The following is a 24,872-nucleotide window of genomic DNA, read 5'->3' as shown; positions in this document are numbered from 1 at the left end:
TGAACTTCCATGCACTTATGGCTGTGAACACATTCATTCAATTCATTCATTCCACAGAACACCTGGTATAAGCCAAGGCCCTTGCTGTGCACTGGGAATATATGGTGAATAAAACCTCTGCAATACCTGCTCCAAGGGTGGGCATCATTTAATGAGGGAGACAGGAAGTAAACCAAATCACAGTGCCTGGCAACAAAGACCCTTGCTGCCAATCTGGCATTGATCCAGGAATAAGAGAAGGCACAAGAGAAGTTGGGAATGGAGAAATCAGTTCTGCCCCCAGGCACCAGAGCCCGCTCCCTCCCTTGCAGTAGACCCAGGCCATATGTCAGTGCTGCCAATTCCACATCACAACTGGTAATGGGCAAATGGATTGTTGCAAACCACAGAAAATCCCCAAACCTCATTTGAGTCAATAGTTGCAATCTCTTCTCCACAAGCCTTTCACTGGCTCCACTAACTCAGCAAAATTGATTGTGGCTTCACAGTCTCCACTACCTGTTATTCTCAATACCCTGCTGGCTCCCTGGGGAGAGCTGACATGGTGCGTGGGCATATCTGGGGATTCAGGAAGGTGGGCAGGCAACCTTTCACCTAAGGACATGAGGGTAAGCACAGCAGCTTTTTAAGAGGCAAGGAAATAGGCCAAAGCAGCGTGTCAAGATGGTGTGGGAAATGCTACCAAATGGATGAGCATGGAAGGCTGTAGGAAAGGAAAGAGGGGTCAGTCCATTCTCTGGGGTGGTGTGTAAGGAGGAGCAGACTTCAAGGAAACCTTCCTAGAGGAATTGATGAGTAAATTGAGAGCTGAAGCACCGATAGGAGGCATGGAGATAGGGCAGAGAAGAGGGAATTGTAGGGAAGAGAAGGGATGCAGAAAGGATTTGGGGAAGTTCAAGATAGGAGCAGGACAAGGAGTGGCTCACAGGAGGCAGGGCAGCTCAGGGTGGCTGGGCTATGGCTCCTGGAGAGAGGTGAGGCTAGAGATTTAAGAGGCAGTCAGACTGTGCTGAATTAGGGAGGCCTTGACAAAAAGACCCATCCTGTAGGAATAGGGAGCTGAAGGTCTTCAAGCAGAGAAGGGAAAGCCCAGATTTCACCTTTGCAAATCACAGTGGCTACAGAGTGGAGAGTAGATTGGAAGTGGTTGGATGTGAGCAAGGTGGAGGGTGCTGTGATAATGCACAAAAGTCAGGAGTGGTCTGGACTGAGATATGAACGATTCAAGATGTTTTAAAGAATTGGCAATTAGGTGAGAGTGAGGGTGGAGAGGTAGAAATCAAGGATGACTGATATTTGCAGCTTGGGAAAACAGCTGGATGAAGGGCATGGTTTATCCATAGAGAGCCTCTGAGAAGAGGGTTCAAGTTGATGTGTAGATATCTGTGGGATGCTTGTCAGAGGGGAGAAGCCAGTGCACCATTAAGTCAGAGGTAAAAAGACAGTTTTGGGTTAGACATAGAGATTCATGGATCATCAGTATGCAGATGAAAATTGAAGCTGTGAAATGAGATTCTTATAAGAACTTACATAGAATGAAAAGAGAAGAGGGTCAAGGGGAGAGCCCCAAGGACACCAAATGAATGAGATAATCAGCGGAAAAGGAGCTTGCAAACGAGTCTGAAGATGAGCAGGAAGAAAACCAGGCAACTCTGGGGTCTGAGGCATGAAGGGAAGAGGATGTATCAGGGGACAGGAGCACTCAGCTGGCTCAAATGATGCCAACAGGGCACAGTGGAGGCAGGTGGGTAGTGTAGGGACATGTGTAAAAATTCCTCCCACGCTAGTGCTTAAGGAAAAAAAAAGGTGTTGGAAACCTTTGTACTCTACTTTTTTCATTACCCTCTGCTCTGCATAAAAGTACAGGTGTAAAATACAAGATTAATTTAGTGCAGTGTTTCCCAAAGGACAATGCAAAGAATCTGCACCCGAGATGAAACACACACACAATTTTTGGAAAGGTTGTGCACTGTGTTCCCACAGGTGAGTCTGACAATGCAATTAGCATAGTAAAGGCTCAGAAAAGCCCTACAGTAAAGAAACCTATTTAACCTCATTTAGCCCAGAATTGCTCCAGCTTAATGGAACCATCATGGTGTATCCCTTACTAGCATCTCTTGGGCTGGCAACAGCAAAACACACTTTGGAAATCACAATATTCATGCATTTCTAGCTGATGAAATGTCTGCCATCAGTAAACCACAGGTTAAAAACTTCATCTCTCATGAAATAATGCCATTTGCAGCAAACATGGATGGACCCAGAGATTGTCATCTTGGGTGAAGTAAGTCAGAGAAGAAGTATCATATGACATCTGTGATATGTGGAACCTAAACAGAAATGATACAAATGAACTTACAAAACAGAAAGAGACTCACAGACTTAGAGAACCAACGTATAGTTGCCAGGGGGAAGGATGAAGGGAAAGGATAGTTAGGGAGTTTGGAATGGACAGGTACACCCTGCTGTATATTAAATGGGTAACCAACAAGAACCTAGTGCATAGCACATGGGACTCTGCTCAGAGTTATGTGGCAGCCTAGATGGGAGGGGAATTTGGGGGCAAATGGATACATGTTTATGTAGGGTTGAGTCCTTTTGTTGCCCACCTGAAACTATCACAATATTGTTAATCAGCCATACCCAAGTGCAAAATAAAAAGCTTGAGAAAAAAAATCCTCTCCCAAGTTTAGGATGAAAAACTTCCTTGATCTGAATTCCTTCAGTATTCATTGATCTGAAATTTATTGGATGCCCACTAAGTTGCAGCATAGCCTGAAGGATAATGGACATGGTACATTTGGGGAAATGAAGACTGGGGAGACATGGGGGAGGGCATTCTTTCAGCCTGCATGCTTGTGCTGATTATATCACAAGCCAAATAAACAGGCAGATGCAGACCAGTTGGAAAGGATGAGAAAAGAAGCATCACCATGAGGTGGCCTTCCCTTCTCTTAAAAGTTGTGAGGTTTGGAGGACCAAAACCAGGATAAACCATTGATAAATATGATGAAGTATACTAATAAAGACCATTTTCAAAAGTGGTTGTAAGCTGCTACCATTTATTCAGCACCCATTCTGTGCCGTGTATTTACATGATAATAATATAGTAACATTTACTGAGTTCCTACTCTGCACTAGATGTTCTCCTCAGTCTATTAGCTTATTTATACTTCTAACAATTCCACAGATATTCATAAAATCATTTACCAGATAAGGAAATTCACTGAAAGGTAACATTTCTTGCCCAAGGTCATCATGGTTAGTAAGTGGCAGAGCTGAGATTTGAACCTAGACAATCTGCTCCAGATATTATACTCTACACTCTATATCCTTTAAAAACATCCCATTGATACTTGAACTTAGATTGCTGGAGTATGAATCTAAAGTGCTAACCATCACACCCACCCACATTGTTTACATTCTTTGATTTTTTACAACAATGTTTTGATGTAGGTGTTATTAACCCCCTTCACAGAAGAGGCTCAGAGTGCTAACACAGCTCATAGCTGGCAGTGCAGAAGCGACAGAATTCACTGAGGTCTGACTCTGAATCTCCTACTACTAGGTCTATAACCTCTTGCCACCAGGACTGCTGCCACTTTTAAGGCTAGAATTGGAGGGAGGGGCAGCATGTTGCATGGCTACCGACTATGGTGCTGGAACAGCATCTTGGACACCCTGCGTCAGGCTCCCACACTTTAGTAGCTGGTTGCAGGAGCAGTACAGGAGATCCTGAAGGACGGGCCAATGTGGCCATGGCAGTGGAGAAAGGGGGAGTTGGGAGTGCTTAGACAGCATTTCGGGAAGGCAATGGCACCCCACTCCAGTACTTTTGCCTGGAAAATCACATGGATGGAGGAGCCTGGTGGGCTGCAGTCCATGGGGTCACTAAGAGTCAGACACGACTGAGCGACATCACTTCCACTTTCACTTTCATGCATTGGAGAAGGAAATGGCAACCCACTCCAGTGTTCTTGCCTGGAGAATCTCAGGAACTGGGGAGCCTGGTGGGCTGCCATCTATGGGGTCGCACAGAGTCGGACATGACTGAAGTGACTTAGCAGCAGCAGCAGACAGTGTTCACGTTACTAACTCACATTCAGTTCAGTTCAGTCGCTCAGTCATGTCCGACTCTTTGTGACCCCATGAATCACAGCACACCAGGCTTCCCTGTCCATCACCAACTCCCGGAGTCCACCCAAACCCATGTCCATTGAGTCAGTGATGCCATCCAACTATCTCATCCTCTGTCGTCCCCTTCTCCTCCTGCCCTCAGTCTTTCCCAGCATCAGGGTTTTTTCCAAATGAGTCAGCTCTTCGCATCAGGTAGCCAAAGTATTGGAGTTTCAGCTTCAACATCAGTCCCTCCAGTGAACACGCAGGACTGATCTCCTTTAGGATGGACTGGTTGGATCTCCTTGCAGTCCAAGGGACTCTCAAGAGTCTTCTCCAACACCACAGTTCAAAAGCATCAATTATTCTGTGCTCAGTTTTCTTTATAGTCCAACTCTCACATTCATATATGACTACTGGGAAAACCATGAAGTGAAGTGAAGTCCAGTCGTGTCTGACTCTTTGCGACCCCGTGGACTGTAGCCTGCCACGCTCCTCTGTCCATGGGATTCTCCAGGCAAGAATACTGGAGTGGGCTACCATTTCCTTCTCCAGGGGATCTTCCCGACCCAGGGATCGAACCCAGGTCTCCCACATTGGAGGCAGATGCTTTAACCTCTGAGCCACCAGGGAAGCCATAGCCTTGACTAGATGGACCTTTGCTGGCAAAGTAATGTCTCTGCTTTTTAATATGCTGTCTAGGTTGATCATAACTTTCCTTTCAAGGAGTAAGCGTCTTTTAATTTCATGGCTGCAATCACCATCTGAAGTGATTTTGGAGCCCAGAAAAACAAAGTCAGCCACTGTTTCCACTGTTTTTCCATCTATTTGACATGAAGTGAGACCACAAGTATAGCTGTATCAGTGTGTGCATGCTAAGTCGCTCAGTCGTGTCTGACTCTTTGCAACCCTATGGACTATAGCCCAGCAGGCTCCTCTGTCCACGGGATTCTCCCAGCAAGAGTACAGGAATGGGTCACCATGCCCTCCTCCAGGGGATCTTCCTGACCTAGGGATCTAACCCACATCTCTTACGTCTCCTGAATTGGCAGGTGGGTTCTATACCACTAGCACCACCTGGGAAGCCCAGCTGTATCAGTACGTATCTGCAAAATGTGAGCCCTGGCTAGGATCAAAAACATGATTGTCAACCAGTGTCCAGCAGCTTCGACCTTCTCTGCCCCTAGGGTCAGGGGCCAAGTGGATTTGAAGGCAGCTCCCCTGTTTAAGGACTCCTCACTTGACTTGGGGTTACAGCCTTGAGGTTCACACAGGTTAGGGATCCTTTGCATCATTCTATGGTTATGCATTCCAACCCCAACCCTAGAAGATGTAGATTTCCACCCACTGAGTGAGCTAAGACCCTACATTAGCTCTCCTAGAGCTGCAGAAAGCAGTGCCCTTGAACTAGAATCTGCAGACAGCAGGCCTCAGGCTCAGAGGAGCCATTGCAGCCCATGCAGCCCCTCCATAGTGCCGGAGATTTATCAGACCAGACCCTGAAATGGGTCCTAATTAAAGGCCCTGCAAAGCCCTCTGTGCACTGTGGCTCTAATTAAGTTTTGACATTATATCAAATTGAATCCTTTTATTAAACATTTATCTTCAGATTCCAGAGTGTCACAACACCACATTGTTTTAAGTGACAGAAAGGCAAACAGCGTTTGCCTTCCCAACAGCAATAAAAGTGCTCCTTTAGCAGCCAACTGTGGTCAGAGGCACTGGCAGGCAGGGCAGGTCTTTCCAGAGTCTGTTCGTGTTCAGCTGGGGGGAGGGGGACAGAGGTTTTGGTGGTCCCCCCAAAAACTTGCTCCATTTCTTCAGCTCACACCTGGCAACTGGTACAACCATCTCCACCTCCCTCCTGATCTCCCTCCTCGCTGAGCTGTGTGGATCAGCTGCAATTCCTCGCAGTAATTTTCCTTGTCCCTCAAGAACCCCTTCCCTCTCTGGGATTGTAGTGAAGAGGCAGAAGGCAGCCTGGCTGTCTCTCAACTCCTCTTTGAGCACAGCCTGGCTTTGTGGGGCCGGTCCACCAATCCCCCAGACTACGAAGGCTTCACAGCAAAGATTCTGATTTTTCCATCCTCATCTGCTAGCAGAGTGCCTAGCTCACAGAAACCTGACAACATGTTTTTAATCAATCAATTAATGAATGAATGAAGACCAAGACTCGCCCTCAGCTTTGTAGTTTTGAAAATGCTTTTTTGAAGTTTCCCCAAAGGTGAGCGAGTTCTGTGGCAGTGAATCTTGTCAGTTAGACTCATGAGAGACCCACATCTCTATGTCTACAAATGGCTCCTGGCAGGATTCTCTCCTGGGGAGAGGGACAATTCTGAGAAAATTCACCAGCGCTGTCGGTGACTGGCCTGTCTTCCTATCTGGATGACTGGTCCAGATCTATGCATGCATCTGGAAATACTAAGACTCACATTCTACTCATTCTCTTTCCTGTTATTATGAATAACGATGACAATAATAATAACAGGTAATGTGCGTGGAAAGCTCAGGAAATGCACTATTCTAAGAGTTTTATGTGTATGTTCACTTATTCAACTTTCATAAGAACCTGTGAAATCAATGATGTTATTATCCCATTTTAAGGTGAGGAGACAGAGGCACAAAGCCCTTAGGCAATTTGCCCAAAGCTCCACACCCAAACAGTCTGATACCTTCAGTCTTGCATTTCCATTTTAAACAGTAGCTAATATCCAAATCTGAATATTAATTAATAAACTAATATTACTAATAACTCAGCAAGCCTCCAGTTTCTCATCTATAGAATAGGCTCATTAATAAGATCTACCCAAGGGGTTGATGTGATCATTGAATTAGGTGAGATATAAAGTATCGGCACAGAGGGGATTTTAAATAAACATTAGAGAGGCTCTCATATCCACTGAGAGAGAACGGAAAGTGTGCAGTTAATCCTCGTCCTCAGTGCGTGTGCAACGCTATTCAGAAAATGACACATACACTCGTGAAATTTGAAATGAAAAGACAGCAATACAAGAGCTGTCACGAGGCAGCCTGTGGTTAATTGCCAGATGAGTGATCTTGGAGGTAAACGCAGAGTTGAAAAGAAGGATAGACAGCCCTAAGCTGTGGGATCAGGGAGGGCTCCATAAATCCTAACTTCCAAAAGATGGAAGACCTCAGAAGCGCCTACTCCACCTCCCAGCTAATACACAAGTGCCCCCTTCAACAACCCTAAGAGGCAGCTGACCACCTTCTGCTTGAACCTCTCCAATGACAAGGAGCTCACTACCTTGGGAAGCAGTTCTGAAAACATAACACCCACCCAGGTACCGATCTGACATCTCCCCTTTATTGGGCCAGGCTAAGGGCAAGCTGAAAAACTGAAGAAGACGCTCCCTGAACCTGCACCACCCTGAAGGTGAGCACATCCTGAAATTTGGACCCTAGGCACTTGATCTTAGTCCTGGTCCTACCTGTATACTGTTACCCTCTGGAGTAAAACAGACATTGTTTCAGACAGGGAAGAGAGGAGAGTTTGATTCTGTGAGGAGGGAAATTGTAAGTAATGAGGAGGAAAGAAGAAGGGGCAGATGCTTTTCTTTTTTAATTTGTTTATTTATTTGGCTGTGCCGGATCTTACTGATAGTTACACCAAATGGGATCTAGTTCCTTGACCAGGGATGGAACCCAGGCCCCCTGCACTGGGAGCACAGAGTCTTAGCCACTGGACCACCAGGGCAGTCCCCATATGCTTTTCTGAGTCCAGCATAGCTGGGAGACAAGAGTCAAAGCAGATAAGGTGGGAAGCTCTGGTTCCAACTGGGCATGGGTGGGAATCTGGTCCTAAAGATATCCGCCCTTTGTGCTGTAGGCAATGGAAGACAAGATTTCCGAGTTTTGTGTTTGGCTTGGAAACAAGAATGAAGTTAGATAAGCATTTCCAGGTATACAGATCCTCATCCCATGAAACATGTCCATCCTTGTGGGTCAGTGGCTTGGGTGGCATTTAACCACTTTGGACAGGATCTCTGCCATGAAATTGAATGTACTTAAGCAGATGAAAATGAACCAAAGCGGACTCAGGGAAATTGGTGGTCAAAAATTTAAGGCAGATTCTGCAAAGCAGGAAAGGCCATTGACGTCTTCTCGTTCCTTGGAGGCATCTAGACAATATGTCGGTGACTTCCTGAGATGCTGGCAGGAATGAGGGTCCCTCAAGTGACAGTGCCTGTGGGACACCTCCTGGCAGCCAGGCCCCATGATCTGTGTACACAGAGTAGTGCAAGAGACGCTAGCCCTGTAAAGATTTTTATTTCCTAGCACTTCCTTGGTGGCACAATGTCAAGTACTCTGCATATTATTTTATTCATATTTGCAACAACATAAGGAGAAGATATGAGTTTGAGTGATCTCCAGGAGTTGGTGATGGACAGGGAGGCCTGGCGTGCTGCAATTCATGGGGTCCCAAAGAGTCGGGCACGACTGAGCGACTGAACTGACTGACTGACTGAAGAAGATAGAAGCTTAGAGAAGGGGAAGTGACTAACCCAAGGAGGCACAACTAATGAATGTTAGAGCAGCAGTTTGTCCAGAGAGTAGGAAGCATATCTGGAGGGAGAGTTGTATCTGGCCCCGTCTCATCCCCAGTGGCTGCCTGGGCTAAACAGCCTGCACCCCTGCACAGGGCTCTGCAGCTTACCAAGTGAGTTTATTAGCTCTCAATTTTATCTCATTTCATCTATTCAATCACACCCTCAGGGAAACAGGACTGGCCCATTTCCCCATATTACAGATAAATAAATCTCAGCTGACTTCATACACACGCAGGTCTCTCCATCGTCACTGTCCCCACCCTGCCTGAGCCACCTCCATCTCTCACCTGGACTACTCCTGTTGCAATGGTCCAGGCAAGAGATGCTGGTGGCTTGGACTGGGCTCATGGCTTCCAGGCTTGTCTCTCCAGTCCACGCCCCATGCAGCCACCAGGACTATCATCCTAAATCACAAGTCTGGCCACATCAACCACCTGCTTAAAAAATCCTTGGTTGCTCTCCACTGCTCTAAGTTTATACTTCTAATGGCTTATTAGGTCCTGAATAATCTAACCACAACTACTATCTCTCAAGACTGGTTACACACACACATGCTTATATCCAGCCCGACCATCTGTCCTTCAGACAGACCAAAACTCTTGGTGGCAGGATCCCATCTTCTTTCTTTGGTTAACCTTTTCTCTTCCCCCCAGCACCTCCCTGCCCTTCCATTCAACTGACAATTTCTACTTATCCCTCGTGGCTCATCTGAGATGGAGCTTCTTCCAGGAAGCCTTCCTGACAACTCACCACCACTCAGATGAAATGATGCACCCTCCACCATCTTGTCCTCTGCAGTAACAGTATCACTTAGTGGTTCACCAGAACCCCACTGTTGTTCAGTCATTCAGTCGTGTCTGACTCTTTACAACCCCATGGACTGCAGCACACCAGGCTTCCCTGTCCTTCACCATCTCCTAAAGTTTGCTCAAACTCATGTCCATTGAGTCAGTGATGCCGTCCAATCATCTCATCTTCTGTCGCCCCCTTCTCCTCCTGCCCTCAATCTTTCTCAGCATCATGGTCTTTTCCAATGAATCAGCTCTTTGCATAAGGTGGCCAAAGTATTGGAGTTTCAACTTCAGCATCCGTCCTTCCAGTGAATATTCAGGGTTGACTTCCTTTAGCATTGACTGGTTTGATCTCCTTGCAGTCCAAGGGACTCTCAAGAGTCTTCTCCAGCACCACAGTTTGAAAGTATCCACTCTTTGGCCCCACTGCCTGGGGTCAAATCCCCGCTATTTGGCTCACACTGTGAATCCTTCAGTGCATGTCTTCATCCCTCGGTGCCTCTATTTCCACACCTCTAAAGTGGAGAAAATAATAGAGGGACCCCCTCTGTACTGTACTCTGTACTGACCCCCTCTCTACCACGGTGCCCAGCTCAATCACTACAATTAATGGGCATTCAGTAGAAATGAGGACTGGCTGAAGCCCTGAATGAATCCTGAAGTCAGTGACTTGCCCAAGATCACGTGGTTAAGACACGGCAGAAAGACGGTGCAAGCACCCGCTGTCTCACCAAGCAGCCCGGCCATCTTTCCACTGCGCCGCCAGGCTCTCGAGATGAATGTAGAGCTGTTGGCACACAACAGTGCTTATTCATTGCCTGCCCACTCCTGGGGTTGACAGAGCCATTTGATCAATCCTGTTCCAGAGGGTCTATGCCTATCAGCTTCCCATCCTCCCTAGGCCTGCCTCCCCCTGGGAGCAATCCTGACACGGAAAGTAACCACTACTCTCCCCAACTAGTCCCGCAGCTTCTTGAGAGCAGGGACTGGGTGATCCATCTGCACCCCCAGCATGGGCCCCAGACAGTAGCACCTGACACTTTTTGAGAACCTACTGTGTGCCAGACACTGTGCTAAACCCTCTCAGTGTAGGGTTTTATGCAATTCTCACAGCCCCAGTGAGATAGGTGTACTGTCTCCCCACGTTACAGATGAAAAGACTGAGGTTCAGAGGGGCTTTGTGGTACAACTGGGCTACGAACCCAGGTTTCCCACTTCCAGACTCTGAGACTAACCACTGACCCTCCCTGCCTCTCTAGCAGCAGGAGCTGAACTAAGAATTGTTTTTGAGGATGGTTTCACGGCTTTTGACAACACTCAAACATAAAGGCCTGCTTTATGAAGTACATTTTAGGTTGACTCGTTACCTCTGTGGAGGGTCCTTAACCTCATTGCGCAGGGCTTTCAATCACATGGTGGTACTTGAGGGCATGACGTTTTCCTGTCCCTGGGAGCCTGCTCCAGCGTCAACACTGTGGAGTGAGGGGGCCAGAGATACAAGGTTATGATGAAGGGGCATTGAAGTTCAGAACCTAGATCCTCCCAAGTTCTCATTCTTGGTCAGGTCCACATAATCCACCAGAAAGAGTACCCCTGCCTGCGACACACAGAGCTCCCAGTGTAGGGCCCTGACCACCACCTTGGGGGCCTGTCCACAGTCTCTAAGCATTGAGGATCCTGGTTCACTTATCTCCACCAGGATCCATTCACTCCTCCTGTGTGAGGTCAAACCCACTCTCTTCACCTCCTTCCTGGCTCCCTTGTCTAAGGCTGACTTGCACCCCAATTCTCAGCAATGCCCCTGCCCATGTCTTCCCTTAGTCATGGCCACAGCCGGCACTGAACTGGAGAAAAGTTTATCCTGAACAAAGAGGTTGTGAAGAAGACTGAGACAATTTCTAATTCATCCTTTTGCTCAATTATTCTGTAGATACTTAGTGAGAACCTGCTCGACACAAGCACTAAGTGTTCTTTCAGTCCAGCTGCTCAGTCGTGTTCAACCCTTTTCGACCCCATGGACTGCAGCACGCCAGGCTTCCCTGTGCATCACCAATTCCCAGAGCCTGTTCAAACTCATGTCCATCGAGTTGGTGATACCATCCAACCGTCTCATCCTCTGTCATCCCCATCTCATCCTGTCATCCCCTTCTCCTTCTGCCTTCAATCTTTCCCAGCGTCAGGTTTCTTTAAGCTAAGCTAAGTCACTTCAGTCGTGTCCGACTCTGTGCGACCCCATATACGGCAGCCCTCCAGGCTCCCCCGTCCCTGGGATTCTCCAGGCAAGAACACTGGAGTGGATTGCCATTTCCTTCTCCAATGCATGAAAGTGAAAAGTGAAAGTGAAGTCGCTCAGTCGTATCTGACTTTCAGCGACCCCATGGACTGCAGCCTACCAGGCTCCTCCATCCGTGGGATTTTCCAGGCAAGAGTACTGGAGTGGGATGCCATTGTCTTCTCCGCAGGGTTCTTTAAAAAGTATCTAATACTAAATACATATAAAAGACTATTTTAACATGCATGATTACACTGATTACAATTAGGTTTGGCAACAAGGGTTGTTTTTTAGCTAAAAAAGATAGCTTATTTCTCTCTCATCACCCAACTTTGGAGATATGATGTCCGGGAGATAAGACTCTCCATTGATGGCATGGCCCAGATGTCTTTGATTCTTCCATCATGCAGCTCTCCATCCTCAAGGTTGCATCACAGTCCAAGATGGCAACTGGAGCTCTCTATTCCATGTGCCCAGAGGAAGGGGCTGAGAAAGGCACATGCCATCCCTTGAAGGATGTCGCTCCCTCCACTTCCACTTCCATCCCATTGGTCAGAGATTGGTCACACGGTCACCTCTAGCTTCAAGAGCAGCTGGTAACTAAAGTCTATATTCTGGGAAGCCACCTGTCCAAGCAAAACATGGGAAGATGGAAAAGATGGGACATTAGGAAACAGCCAGTAGTCTCTGCCATAGTGAGGCACAGAGAACAGCAATAGAATGAAGACCTGTGAACTGACCACCAGGTTAAGAAATGGAGCATCCCAGCACACTGAAGCTGACCTGTCCCCTCCCTTACCCCTTCTCCCTCGGGTCTGGTCGACACCCTCTTGAATTCTGTGTTTATCACTGCTTGCTTGACTTTACAGTTTCACCACAACCACATGTTTCCTTTGTCTTTCCTTTTTCATTATTTATCTATGTATGGCCGTGCTGGGTCTTCGTTGCTGCACTCAGGCTTTCTCTACTTGCAGCGAGTGCAGGCTACTCTTCTTTGTGGTGCTCAGGCTTCTTACTCTGGTGGCTACTCTTGCTTGGAGCACATGCTCTAGGCACACAGGCTTCAGCAGTTGCAGTTCAGGGGCTCTAGCACGCTGGCTCAATACCTGTGATGCCTGGATTTAGTTGCCATGTGGCATGTGGGATTTTCCTGGAGCAGGGATTGAACCCATGTCCTTAAAAATCTATTGTCCAGTTGTACATGTTTAACTTTGTGTAAATGGAATCATACCATATGTATTTATCCATGGCTTGATTTCTGTGTTCAGTATTTTTAAAATTTTTGTTGAAATATAGTTGACTTACAATGTTGTGCCCATTTCAGATATACAACAAAGTAATTCAGTTATATATTTATATGTATGTGTGTGTGTGTGTGTGTGTATATATATATATATATATACACATACACACTCTTTTTTACATTCTCTTCCACTATAGGTTATTATAAGATATTGCATATAGTTCCTTATGCTACATAGTAGGTCCTTGTTGGTAATCCATTTTCTATACAGTAGTGTGTATATTTTAATCCCAAACTCCTGATTTATCCCTGCCCCCTTCCCCTTTGGTAACCTTAAGTTTGTGTTCTATGCCTGTGAGTCTGTTTTTGTGTGTGTGCTGCACAGTATCATGTGTGTGGAATTCACCGGTGTTGACAAGTGTAGCTGTAATCTACTCCCATTCATTGCTGAGTCATATCTCATTATATTAATATGCTCCAAGTTATTATCATTCTTCTGATGAGAAAAATGCAAGTTGTTCCCAGGGTTGTGTTGTTTCAAGCACTGCTGTTAGGAACATTCTCATATACACCTCCTTATGTATACAGGCAAGGGCTTCCCAAGGCAAATTTCTAAGGGAAATTGCTGGGGTTTAGGATATACACATACTTTGAGACTGTCAAATAGGCTTTTAAAATATTTATTTATTTATTTGGCTGTGCCAAGTCTTAGTTGTAGCACATGGGATCGATCTTCGATACTCATTGTTTCAGGTGGGATCTAATTACCCAACCAGGGATCAAACCCAGGCACTCTGCATTGGGAAGCATGGAGTCTTAGCCTCTGGACCACCAGGGAAGTCCCTCAAATAGGCTTTTAATAAGAGAGCTACAAAAGATCCTGGTGCTCCAGGGATTCTAATAGTTGGCATAATGTTCATCTGTTCAGGAGAATGGAAATGTATAGAATACTCTCCGCGCACATAGACACATGCACACAGATTCATTTGTTTATTTGTCCATTCGTTCAATAAACACTTGTTGTGTAGCTATTATCATTAATTGTAAGACACACCATCAATGTAATAATGATTCTTCGGGGAAAGAGAGACACACAGCAGTAAATGAACCCATCAATTGTAAGACACATCCCAATTTCACTGAAATGTGCATGGAAGTTCTTAGAATCAAGGAAATTCTGCCCTTGAGGAACTTACAGATTTGAAGCCATTTTTTCCCTGAACAATGATACCAGAGCACAAAATATGATTAAAGCAGATACAAAGTATTCAAAATCAACCCAAAATATAGTCCACCAGGGACCCTGAATCACAACACTGCCTTTGAGCTTGCAAGAAATACCAAGTTTCAGGGTCTTCTCCAGACCCACCGAGTCAGCAACTGGTTTAACATGATCCCCTAGTGACTCCTATGCCCATTAAAACCTAGTCGCACTTCAGAGGGGCATAGAGGAGAAAAAGAGTCTTTCCAACTAAGGGCAATCAAGAAAGGCTTCTTGAAAGAGGTGTCATTTGAAGAAGAGAGAGAAGGAAGGATTACATTGGTTGAGTGCTGCTCTGAGTTAGGGACTGTACAAGGGGCTTTCTCATTGAGTCCTCAGAATTACACCCCACAGGGCAAGAATTTCCTTTTTACAAAGAAGGAAATAGGCACAGAGAGGTGACATGACTTGGTCAGGGCGGCATAGCTGATAGCTAGCAGAGCTGGGCTTTGAGGCTGGGACTCTCTGAATCTGGGGTCCAGTCTCTTCCCCATATCACACTGAAAGAACTAAAGAAGCAGCTGACAAGAATCAAGACAGGATAGTCTCTGATGGCTCAGATGGTAAAGAATCCGCCTACAATGCAAGAGACCCAGGTTCCATTCCTGGGTCAGGAAAAGCCCCTGGAGAAGGGAAAGGCAACCCACTTCAGTATTTTTGCCTGAAGAATCCCATGGACAGGGGAGCCTGGCAGGTTGCAGTCCCTGGGGTCGCAAAGAGTCGAACACGACTGAGCAACTAATACTTTCACTTTTTCTTCCTCCCAGAGATGTGTGCAAAAGTGCACAGTGCTTTACCCAGGACTTCCGAAAGGTGGGCTCTCAGGGCACACCTGGAGACGGATTCAGGAAAGCAGGCAGGCAGGGCAGTCTTCTTACTCCACTCTAACCCCAGCCAACGCCTGCACAAGACCTAGCATGCAGCAGCCATTGAAAACAATTCAATGAATGAATGAATGAATGGGGAGAGAGTTTTTTTTCAAACCTTCCAGCAGCCGCCAGTGCCAGCACTGCTTGGGGGCTGAGGTTCCCAGAGAGGTGGGCGAGGCCGGCCTCACCCACCCGCCCCAGGGTCTCGTTAATCCCTGCCATCAGGGAGGGCCCTCCCAGCACAGCAAAAAGCCAGGAGCAGAAAAGGTTTAAAACACAGCGCCGGCAGCTCCCACCAAACCCTTCATTTGCTTTACTTAAAAAATTACTTCACTGACTTCCTACCCGTGCGTCAGCCAGCTCCCTCAGCGTGGCCTCCAGGTTCTGAGCTACTCTTTCAGCCTCTCCTGAATATGTGGAAAAATAAAACAGCGCTTGTTCAACCCTTAATGACCAGGTTTATGAAGAGGTTATTGTATCTCAAAGAAATGAGACAGCAGTTGGTGTTGTGAGATATTAATGTGCTTTTTACAAAGCTGATGAAACCTCCTTTTAAACTACTTAATACCTGCAAGCTGAAATTCTCAGACTGAAGCGGGGAATTCCTGGAGGTGGAGCTGTGGCAGTCTAAGACTCAGCCCTTGGCCTTCCCTCCAAGGCTTGGCTTGAGGTCTCTGGGCTCTGGGGTTGGCGCGACATCGTTGGCCCTTCTGGAGTGGAGGTTCAGTAGAGATTTCACAGTTGTTGGTCCCCTTGGCAGAAAAATCCTTTACAGTTCATGGTGGGAGTGTGTGTGTGCTAAGTTGCTTCAGTCGTGTCCTACTCTTTGCGACCCCATGGACTGTAGCCCACCTGGTTTCTCTGTCCATGGGATTCTTCAGACAAGAATACTGGAGTGGGTTGCCCTACCTTCCTCCAGGGGATCCTCCCAAGCCAGGGATCAAACTCCAAGTCTCTTATGTCTCCTGCATTGGCAAGTGGATTCTTTACCACTAGGACCACCTGAGAAGCCCTCATGGTGGAAGAATCTCCCCCATCTCCTCATCCTCCAGAAGCTCAAAGCCAGTGCTTGTGGGGGGAGTGGGCGCTGAGATGCCCCCTCCTCACTTCAGCCTGGACCACAAGCCCAGCAGGATCAGATCCCTGCCTACTCCCCAGCCATCTCCTGCCCTCACCCTCACCCATCCAACCTACTTGTTGGGATCAATCTTTCTGTAAATCTCCACTCCCATGAAGATGTCATGTCTTTGCACCAGCCAACCCCTCATATGAGACTGCCCTGCATCTGGGGGTTTGCTGGTAAATGTTTACCAGCTGGCTCTCTGTGCAGGGATACAGGACCTTGATTTGTAGTGTTTTCCAATGTCCGTGGTGCAAACACTTGCACTGTGGCTGATTTCAAGCTCCTCATGTGAGTTATGAAGAGACACTAACAATCAGCTCCCAAGATGTAAGCCAGCCCCAGCACAATGCTGCCTCCAGATTTCCCTCTTACCCCCAGCTCTGCCCTGGAGGACTGGCCTGGCGCCCTGAGACACTCTGCCCCTTCCTGTGTGCCCAGCACTCCCCTGACCTTGCTCTTCCCTGACTTGCCTCTTCCTAGAATCCCTTCTCACCCTCCACTGCTTCCTTACATGCCCCAACACACACACACACACACACACACCCTTACCTACCTGCTTCACCTGGCTGACTCCTCCACCTTCTGAGTCAGGAAGCCTGTGTCAACACTCACGCACGCCCACATCTGAATCTCCAATCCTCTGTGTGTTCTCAGACACACCCTGCTTCGTCAGAACACACATCCTGCTACCCCACAGCACCTCCTCCCTGTCTCCCATAGATGGCAAGCTCTGTGGGGACAGAAAGTCGATTTTTTTCCTCTGTGTCCTCAGCAGATCACACAGAACATGGCATACAGTCTGTGCAACATACACGTTAGCTGAACAACTATGATCCCATAAGGCTTTGTGTTCTTACTGTTGTTGTTTAGTCACTAAGTCATGTCCAACTCCTTTGTGACTCCAGAGACTATGGCCCACCAGGCTTCTCTGTCAGTGGAATTTTCCAGGCAAGAATACTTGGGTTGCCATTTCCTCCTCCAGGGTATCTTCCCCACTCAGGGATCAAACTCACATCTTCTGCATTGGCAGACGGGTTCTTTACCACTGAGCCACCAGGGAAGCCCATAAGGCCTTGTTGCTATTGTTCAGTCATTCAGTCGTGTCTGACCCTTTGTGACCCCATGGACTCCAGCACACCAGATTTGCCTGTGCTTCACTGTCTCCTGGCATTTGCTCAAACTCATGTACATTGAACTAGTGTTGCCATCCAACCATCTCATCCTCTGTTGTCCCTGCCTTCTCCTCCTGCCTTCAATCTTTCCCAGCATCAGGGTCTTTTCCAATGAGTCTGCTCTTCCCATCAGGTGGCCAAAGTATTGGAGCTTCAGCATCAGTTCTTCCAATGAATATTCAGAGTTAATTTCCTTCCAGATTGACTGATTTGCTCTCCTTGCAGTCCAAGGGACTCTCAAGAGTCTTCTCCCACACCACAGTTCAAAAGCATCAATTCTTCAGAGCTCAGCTTTCTTTATGGTCCAACTCTCACATCCATACATAACTACTGGAAAAGCCACAGCTTTGACTAGAGGGATCTTTGTCGGCAAAGTGATGTCTCTGCTTTTTAATATGCTATCTAGGTTTGTCATAGCTTTTCTTCCAAGGAGCAAGCGTTTTTTAATTTCATGGTTGCAGTCACCATCTGCAGTCATTTTGGAGCCCAAGAAAATAAAGTCTCTCACTGTTTCCATTGTTTCCCTATCTATTCATCATGAAGTAATGGGATCGGATGCCTTATATCTCTCTAATATAGGATGTGAGATATTACATTCTAGTAAATTCTGTGCTATCTATTTTCCCCCCAAAACTATGCATCCCTGAAAGGCAAGGATCAGGTCAGGTTTCCCTCCACCACCCCAGAGCCAGGCACTTAGTCATCCCTTAATGTCTACCCTGAGGAGAGAGGAAAGATGAACAGAGATGGTGAGAGACACCAGATATTTGAGCACTTGGATCTATCTGTGCCTGAAGCTGAATCAATCCCTGGACTTGATGGCCACCAACCAGAAAGAAATACACCAGAACTCAAGGCTGGCATCCAGAAAACAAGATGATACCCCTCTTCACTATTAGTAGTAATGTCTGCAGACATAGATGTTCTACCAAACTTAAATTCTACCAATAACAGTGTGGTACCACCAGGGTACTGCTTCATGAGCCTAAGCACCGCCTTAGTCAGTCAGACTGAGTCCTAGGCCACAGAGCCCCCAGTGCTCCTGGAGACCCCTATGCTCCAACCAATGCTCACAGCCTCATCATCACCATCAACCTCAGAGACCACTGGGATCAATCCCACTACAGCCTGGATCCCAGTTTACCTCAGTCATTCCTCACCACTAATCTTCTGTCTCTCAGTTCAGTTCAGTTCAGTCACTCAGTCATGTCTGACTCTTTGTAACCCCATGGACTGTAGCACGCCAGGTCTCCCTGTCCATCACCAACTCCTGGAGTTTGCTCAAACTCATGTCCATTGAGTCGGTGATGACATCCAACCATCTCATCCTCTATAATCCCCTTCTCTTCCTGCCTTCAATCTTTCCCAGCATCAGGGTCTCTTCCAGTGAGTTAGTTCTTCGCATCAGATGACCAAAGTATTGGAGCTTCAGCTTCAGCATCAGTCCTTCCAATGAATATTCAGGACTGATTTCCTTTAGGATGGACTGGCTTGATCTCCTTGCTATCTAAGGGACTCTTAAGAGTCTTCTCCAACACCACAGTTCAAAAGCATCAATTCTTCAGAGCTCAGCTTTCTTTACAGTCTAACTCTCACATCCATACATGACTACTGGAAAAACCATAGCTTGGACTAGATGGAACTAGTTGGCAAAGTAATGTCTCTGCTTTTTAATATGTTGTCTAGGTTGTTCATAGCTTTTCTTCCAAGGAGCAAGCGTCTTTTAATTTCATGGCTGCAGTCACCACCTGCAGTCATTTTGGAGCCCAAGAAAATAAAGTCTGTCACTGTTTCCATTGTTTCTCCATCTGTTTGCCATGAAATGATGGGACCAGATGCCATGATCTTAGTTTTCTGTCCCTCAGAGGTTAGTAGAAAACTCTCTACACTGAGACAGAATGACTCTTACTCTAACAGAGAAGGGCGAGAAGCATCTGGTGTGGTTCCCTGTGTCAAATCTCCATGCAGACAGGGCCATCATTTAGCTTGTAAAAGACTCATCATCAAAAGATCACACCATTAATTTCTAAAAACCAACCATTGATTTGGGGCCTATTAGAATAATTGGATGAATCATTTGCACGTCAATGTTTAACTTGGTAAGCAGTTTTATAATATGTATTTGATGTATATAGGAAATAAAAGTGAACATTTAGTTTTGTCTTTATATAGAAGTTATTTGGTTTTATCTTGTATATTATAGGCTAGTATTATCTTGTATATTATAGTTTGGTGAAAAAGTAATTGCAGTTTTAGACTGTGAATTTTAAATCATTTTAACTAGGCTCAAGCACATCTTTATAATCAAAATAGGAACCATTAAAATCAGCACATTTTTGCCAATGAGAAATAAGTTTGTTTATTCCTGTAGCATAAAAATCCATGCTTCGGGATTCGACCGACTTCTGGAAAGCAGTTTCTGCCTCCTGCTGGTTGTGGGAGCATTTTCACTTCAAAAAGCTGAGATGCTTGAAGAAGTGGCAGTCAGTTTGTGAGAGGTCAGGTGAATATAGAGAAAGAAGCAAAACTTGTAGCCCAGATCATTCAACTTTTGACAGCTTGGTTGTGTGATGTGTGATCGGGCATTGTGTGAAGAACTGGGCTCTTTCTGTTGATCAATGCCAGCTGTAGATGCTGAAGTTTTCAGTGCATCTTATGGATTTGCTGAGCATACTTCTCAGATGTAATCATGTCATCAGGACTCAGAAAACTGTAGTAGATGACACAGGCAGCAAACCACCAAACAGTGACCATGACCTTTTTTTGGTACAAGTTTAACTTTAGGAAGTACTTGGAGCTTTTTCTCCATCCAATCACTGAGCTGGTTGTCACTGATCATTGTATGAAATCCACTTTTCATTGCACATCACAATCCAATATAGAAACGGTGCATTGTTGTTGCATAGAATAAGAGAAGATGATTTTTTTTATTTACAATCAGCTCATGAGGCACCCACCTTCCCAATTCATTTCAAATGCTGAACAACCATAGAATGGTCAGTGCTGAGCTCTCCAGCAACTTCTCTTATAGTTGTAAGAGGATCAGCTTTGACGATGCTCTCATTTGGTCATTGTCAACTTCCAATGGCTGGCCACTGCACTCATCTTCCAGGCTCTAATCTCCCCTGAAAAACTTCTTTATCACCACTGCACTGTACATTTGTTATCAGTTCCTGGGCCTAATGTGTTGTTGATCTTGCAAGTTGTCTCCACTGCTTTACAACCCAATTTGAACTCAAATAAGATAATCACTCAAATTTTCTTTTTGTCTAACATCACTTCCCTGGTCTAAAATAAATATAAAATAAACAGCAAGTAATAAGTCATTAGCAAAAAAAAAAAAAAGCAAGAAATGTGCATTAAAATGATATAGGCATGTGTGCGTGCTAAGTCACACACAGTCATGCCCAACTGTTTGTGACACTATGGACTATAGTCCGCCAGGCTCCCCTATCCATGGGATTATCTAGGCAAGAATACTGGAGTGGGTTGGCATTTCCTTATCCAGGTAATCTTCCCATCCCAGGGATTGAACCCACATCTCTTAAGTCTTCTGCACTGGCAGGCAGGCTTTTTACCACTAGCACCACAAATGAAACAACAAAGTCCAACAAACTGCAGTTACTTTTGCACCAACCTAAATAATTTGTCTGAGCTTTGCTAAATATTTTCAATGGCTTCCCAACCTCCACCTGACCCGAGCCACCCAGTTCATGGTCTTATCCTTCACCCTGAAGTTACCAACAACCATGCCCTTCCACAATCTCAGCCTCTCTGACTCCCTCGCCCCACCCTTCCAGCTTACTCCCCAGAGCATCTCCCCACCCCCTCACCCCCACCAGCAATTCCTTGACCCTCACCTTATGCTTTCAATGCACTGATCCCACCTTCTTTTCACTGGTCCCTTTACCAGCTTACAGTCTGATCCGTCTTCATAATCTGGAACAATTGGGGTCATCAGCCCTATTGTTCCCCCTGTGTTGATGTCGAGCCTCCTTCCTCATGACCTTTGCCATGGGCAGAGCTCCTCATGCTGGCTCCTGGCAATAATCTACTCCCTTTCTGCCTCCCCTTCTTGCATTCATCTCACAGACCTTCATCCTGGTTAAAGGCAACCCTCCAGCTGGACTGCCCCATATCCTAAATGTGTTCAGAAAAAAGCACAGAACCTCAGGAGGAACTGTCAGGCCACCAACACATATACTTCATGTCTCAAGCCTAGCCCATTCCTTCTTCACTCTCATGGAGAAAATTTTCACTTCCTTCCTCCCTTTCCTCTCAGTTGACAATTCTGTTTCCCATTTCATTCAGAAAGTAGAAGCAACCAGAAGAGAAGTGTCACAAGCTTCCACCATGCCCACCCATCGCCTGCATCTGCCTCCACACTGCCCGCTCCCCACAGTGCCATGGATGGACCAGCATCCACGTGAGGCTGGCCTTGCACTTGTGTCCCAGGCCTCCTCCCCCTCACAGTGCTCCTGTATTGTCCCACCCCTCCCCGGGTTATCAAGCATTCCCTCTCCGCTAGAACATTCCCACCGGCATCACTCATGCCTTGAGCCCTCCCCTGACCACAGAGCAGCCAGAGGAGTGGTAGATCCCACACTAGCACAGTGCGGGAGGACATAGAGACATCGAGGGAGGGACAACAAAGGAGACGGTGGGGGCACAGGAGGCTAGACCAGCATATGCAAAGGCCCCATAGAAGGAGGGAGCATGGCGGGAAGGGAGCTGGGACTGCAGGTGCGATGAGACAGAGGTTAGACCAGACGGCGGTTGGGCCCTGTTAAAGATGTTGAAATTTTCCCTAAGAACATCAAGAAGCTGTTGAGCACTTCAAACTGAAGATGGCTTGAACAGATCTGCATTGTCAAAGCTTCACTATGATCATTCTGTAAAGATGGATAAGAGTGAGTACAAAATGGCCAGTGGGGAGGCTACCACAGTCATCTAGGGAAGCAAGGAGGGTGGCCTGGCAGTGGGTATTGCTCTTGTTGGGGAAAAAAAATCGATGGGTTTGAAAGATTCTGAGAGCCGATACAGACAGGATGTCGTGATGGATGGAGCCTGCAGGGAAGAGGCAGAAATGTTGGCAATGATGGCTGGGCTCAGGCTTGCATGAGGCAGCAACAGAGAGGCCTTGGCTGACCTAATTGTTGCCTCCAGAAGACCAGGCTTGAGGGATAGATCATGAGTTCCGGTTTGGACCTGCTGAGTGTACAATGCTTTTAAAACATCCACCAAGAGACATCAAATAGGCAGTTGGATCCCCAGGTCTGGACCTCACAGGAGAGGTCTGGGCTGTTGATACTTTGACACAGCCTCTCTACAAACATCTCTGGAGCCCTTCTCTTGTGCAAGGCCCTGTGCTGGGATCCAGTGGTCCAAAGATGATGGAGGCAGGGGCTGGGGCCAGGGTGCGTGGGGAGCAGCTGCACTAGAGGTCCAAGCCTGAAGGGTGGGGCCCTTAAAAGAGAGACGCGGAGGCACCACCTGTGGTTGGGGGTTGAGTACAGTCCCCAATTTGTCAGGAGCCATGGGGCACTTCAGTACCATTCTCAGCGCCTCACCTCCTGCACAGATTCCTTATAAAGATGCCTGGCACCAAGTTGGTGCTGACGAAATACTTGTCAGACTGAACTGAGAGAAAAGGAAAGTGCTTTGCAAAGTGGTTTTCAAATACAGTGATTTGTAATTTTACCAATGGGGAGGTAAATGTTATCCTCTTAGAAGCAGAAATGAAGACTCTTCTCAGGAAAAAAGAGTCTGTGGTTGGATGGGGGATAAGTCAGGAGAGGTAGGGGAAGCCTCTGGTTAATGCATCAAGATGCTGAGAGCAGGGTGGGCACATGTTCATGACCACAGAGGAGGGGGAGACAGCAAGGTATGGGGTGGGGAGGGTGCTAAGCAAGACAAGACATGGTCCAGCACACACAGAGAAGATACCTGCCCCACTGGGAGCATTCTGAGCCAAATTCTGTCTACCTGGAGTCCTCATATGCTCTGGGGAATCTCTCTTCTTGCAGAAGTTGGGAAAGGAAGTGAATTTGGCAGAGATACAGTTAAGGGGAGGTGAGGGTTGTAAAGTAAGGATCAACCATCTTCTCTGTTATATGTAGTACAGAACTACCTATGCATGCATGCTAAGTCGCGTCAGTCATGTCCAACTCTGCAATCCTATTGTAGCCCGCCACAATCCTCTGTCCATGGGATGCTCCAGGCAAGAATGTTGGAGGGGGTTGTCATGCCCTCCTCTAGGGGATCTTCCTGACCCAGGGATTGAACCCATGTCTCCTTTGTCTCCTGCCTTGGCAGGCGGGTTCTTTACCACTAGCACCACCTAGGATCCCCAGTGTTACCTATACATATTATAATAGCTAGAAACACAATTATATAAGCATACCTGTACCGCCCACAATGCAGGAGACCTGGGTTCGATCTCTGGGTTGGGAAAACCCCCTGGAGGAGGCATGGCAACCCACTCCAGTGTTCTTGCCTGGAGAATCCCTGTGGACAGAGGAGCCTGATGGGCTGCAGTCCGTGGGGTTGCAAAGAGTCAGACATGACTGAGCAACTGAGCACATTCTGTATATCCAGCTGTATGATATATCCGGCTGTGTATATGTGTAATAATGACTTAATATTCCTAAATAATACCTATGGTGCATAATAAAACCTACTTTATGGGCTACAAGGCTCAGGATCTTACAAGAAAATAAATTGTTCACACATATTAAGGACTGTATTAATTAGGTGGCATTATCTTCTATCACAGGAAAATCCTGAATGTCAGGGGCTAAATGTAGCAAGGTTCATTTCTCTCTCACTCAATACCCTCAGCACATTTACTAATGTGCCAGGCACTGCTCTGAGCGCTTTAGACGTGTTAGCTCATGTCATCCCCACAACAATCGACAAAGGAAGAATCGCTATGATCTCTGCTTTCTGATGAGGAAGCTGAGGCATCTCCGTGAGGCTGAACGAAACCCAGGCAGGCCAGCTGCAGAACCTGCCTCTCACCCACTGTCGCCGTATCTCCCTGCACAGTTTCGAGTGTCCAGTCATTCAGAGAAAGTCAGGCAACATCCATCGTGCCTGTGCTGGTGCTCGGGACACAATGGTGAATGAAACAGACAAAAGTCTCTGTTGTCATGAAGCAGCCATGCTTGTAAATTCTATTCTCCACATAAGTGTTTATGAAGATTGCATTCAGTAGTTCACTCATTCATTTAGGGATCACTGCTGGGGATCTGCTAGACACTGGGCTAGGGGTTCTCATCTGAGCTGGCTCTCACCTTCTCAGCAATCACCAAGGAAAGTTTTAAAACCAAAAGGTCTTTGTTTGAGCCCAGATTCCATCATTTCCTGGCCATGAGGACTTATTCAGTTATTTGAATTGGCACAGAGACAGTTAAGGGAGGTTTGTAGGGTAAGGATCAACCATCTTCTCTGTA

General features: G+C 46.7%; 1 protein-coding gene across 1 annotated transcript in view; it reads left to right on the top strand.

Annotated features, from left to right (window-relative positions):
• The window catches only part of CACNG2 (calcium voltage-gated channel auxiliary subunit gamma 2), a 124,935-nt gene that overhangs the window by 75,479 nt on the left and 24,584 nt on the right, over positions 1 to 24,872 (top strand). The gene's annotated exons all lie outside the window — the stretch shown is intronic.

Source organism: Bos javanicus, chromosome 5, assembly GCF_032452875.1.
Source record: "Bos javanicus breed banteng chromosome 5, ARS-OSU_banteng_1.0, whole genome shotgun sequence".
Lineage (NCBI taxonomy): Eukaryota > Metazoa > Chordata > Mammalia > Artiodactyla > Bovidae > Bos > Bos javanicus.
Note: the sequence above shows the minus strand (reverse complement) of the source record. Positions and strands in the feature narration are given on the sequence as shown.